General features: G+C 45.3%; 1 protein-coding gene across 1 annotated transcript in view; it reads left to right on the top strand.

Annotated features, from left to right (window-relative positions):
• Positions 1-814: 814 nt before the first annotated feature.
• LOC119172236 (pyruvate kinase PKM) overlaps positions 815-2,984 on the top strand; it is a 35,123-nt gene continuing 32,953 nt past the window's right edge. Inside the window, exon 1 of the mRNA XM_037423270.2 lies at positions 815-961. The gene's annotated coding sequence lies outside the window, so the exon portion shown is untranslated. The remainder of the gene's footprint in view (positions 962-2,984) is intronic.

The following is a 2,984-nucleotide window of genomic DNA, read 5'->3' as shown; positions in this document are numbered from 1 at the left end:
CCCAGCCCCAGTTGAGATGGGCAACCACCGGCCAAGCACGCAGCAGTCCCCGAATGAGAGAGGAGGGGGCATTTAGAAAGGGGCGTACGGAGAGAAGGTCGTCCGTTCTCTCTCCGTCAACTACGTTTGTCCGGTGCAGAATCTGCGACACGCGGCGGTGCACGGCCTTGAGCCGACGCGTGGTCCATGCGCAGTTCGTTGAATATGCTTGTGCGACACAAATGTGGCGCACGAAGCTGGATGAAATCGTTGTACAATTCATATCGTGTTCACGCCTCCCAGAACAGAGCGGAAGACGTGACACGTTGAAAACGCGAGGCAGCGCGTTAGCATCCTCGAGAACTACATCTCGGTTGTTAAAAGCTGCGCTGTAGATTGATACGTGTAGAGAAAGTTGGAGTGGAAGGAAGAATCTGCGTTGCCGAAGCCCGCAGTGAAGAGCAAAAATTTGGTGTCGCATTAAACACAACAGCGCAAGAACGAGCGGGGAGCCGATCTCAGCAGGTGGGCGAATCCAGTTTCTGGGCGCCGCCATGTTTAAATTGCGCGGCGCGCGCGTAACAAACACGAACCCGTTAATTGAAACAAATGCTGTACTGTAACATTAGAAGTGGCGCATTTATTCGATACAGAAAGTATAAAGATTGCTTTTCGCTTGCTTACACATCAAAGCAACGCTTGTTGGAGAAAGATTGGGTTGGTATGGCAGAGCCATCTATGATGAAAAAGAAAAACTGTTTGTTGAAAAAAAAAAACAAAGAATAAACAGGCATATAACGCCGCTAACGCCTCTATCGCCGCTGCTGCTGCCACCCTTTTGTCAGCGGCCGTAGCTTTTCGTTGCGGAAGCCTGTTCTGCGACAAGGTCACCTACAGTGGGCTGCTGCACCGGCTTCAACGTTGGGACGAGACAAGGCCCGATAAGCAGCATCTGACCATCGCCTGATAACGCTTCCCTGATGTGAGTGTTGCTGCGATCTTTTCTTTCACTTGACGCCCTGCGAGAGAAGCCGTTGGCATTTGCCGGCCGAGACAACTGGAATTGCCGTTGCGCGTTAGGAAAAAAAAGAAGAGACACTTGTCGCTCGAAAAGAGGCTATGATTATTACCAGGCTATGTTTTCGCTCTTGCGATGCATTGAATGATAAGACGTTTAACAACATATCGACAGCTCTTGTACCGCGGCACGATTACCGGCGGCACCGCCTCGTCTCCTTCAAGAGTTTGACAAGGTCGCCATTGGACATCTGGCGTTACCGTCGGTAACCGGTACATCCGAGGGTACTTGCTTTGTTGTAAAGACGCGTGTTCCAAACCGTCGCGACAGAGAGCCGCCAAGCCGAATCAGAATGAATCGCGTAAAGTTGAGATTCGATCTCGTTCTCAAAACGCGTTAACGGACGCGATGCGCTTCACCGCTCTTTGATGTTTCATAACGCTGATCGCCTCGACTAGTTAATTTTATATATGCCCCAGTTCGCTCTTCAGGCGTTCATCGATGGATTTCGACTCATATATTGCAGTTATAGAAAAAATATTAGCAACCGTTACCGTGACGAAACATTGCCGCGTTCGATTTAGCAGCTGTAGGTCAATGAATGGACGCCGATGCTGCCACGTAATTGTAGAGTGATTACTTGTTTGTTTTTGCCGTAGAGTATCGGGAGATCAGATATGAGTCTTGTCCTTGCAATCGTATACCGGCCCTTATGATTACGCATATGTAGGATATGGTGTAGTATAGATACATTATCCTACACCAAGGTTGCTGGTCCAATTTTTCGGATCCTTACATAAGCGCTTGTAATTATAAGCTCAATTTAAAGCCATAACACTGACTTGTGAATTCAGCATTTTTTTTTATCGGGGCACTTAACAAAGCATTAACGCATTCAAGATAAGCGATTGTAGAGTTTTGTAAGAATTGCACTTTTTTATATATTTCTGTGAGCAGCATTGATCACTGCTTTCTCTCGTTTACGTCAAATCTGCAGCGCGATGTTTTCAATGTATTGGCAAATTAAATGCTGATTTGTGTACTTCTGAACATTTTGTGAATCTGTAAGGTAATAAAGCGAAAACAATCGCGACATAACGAAGATTGAGAGGGATGTGGCGTGTGGGAGTCGTATATACCTTCATGACTCGGCACGCCCCCTTTCTTGCGTAATTTCATGCGTCTCGATTGCTCTGCAACGTATATTTGCTTGCGACAGGTTCCTGGCTTTCTCAGCGGCATTGCTATTTCGAAATCAGCCATTATCGATACGAGGACTTCGAATTTCTCGTCGGTGCTACAGTAAAGTCATTTTTTTCTTCTATCTCCCCCCTTTATTACGGCATGCTTAAACTTGAAGCTTGTAGATAACTGTACCTTAACTAATACAGTTTCGCTATACTCACAACGCGTTATAAGTATGCTTCTGTATATACCCCATTTTGGAATGGCATGTTCCTGCGTTACGTTCTGCGTGTTGAGTTCAAACTAACGTTTACTTGGAACTAAAACTGCCGATTCGGCTAGGTGGACGCGGTTCCTTGTACATGATAAAAATACAGTGGTCGTATCGTCAGTTCTTGCCCTTATATTACTTAGCCCTGTGTTGACATTATTTTAGTGTGTAAATAATTAGGTTTATTGGAAGCAAGAGCCAATGTGTCTTCCCTGAACAAAATTAGGGGAATTTAAGAGACTGTTTATTGGTTAGACACGACGTTAATGAAAACGAACAGACAACCAAGCCAAGGAAAGTATTTTAGGGAATTCATTGGTAGTAATTACGTTATAAGCGGAAAGAAATTAAGGTTGACGAAAAGGCAGTCCTCGTTTAATTCACAATAATTTCTGTTTGTTCACATTAATGTATTTTCTTTCTTAAACTTTTCTGTTTTTTTTTTTCTCTTGAGATGCAGCGAGCCGCTGTTGCGAACAAAAGCGCTCCGACGTCCTTCGGAGCGTCACTCTAAGCCACCCTACTCTTTCC

Source organism: Rhipicephalus microplus, chromosome 4, assembly GCF_043290135.1.
Source record: "Rhipicephalus microplus isolate Deutch F79 chromosome 4, USDA_Rmic, whole genome shotgun sequence".
Lineage (NCBI taxonomy): Eukaryota > Metazoa > Arthropoda > Arachnida > Ixodida > Ixodidae > Rhipicephalus > Rhipicephalus microplus.
Note: the sequence above shows the minus strand (reverse complement) of the source record. Positions and strands in the feature narration are given on the sequence as shown.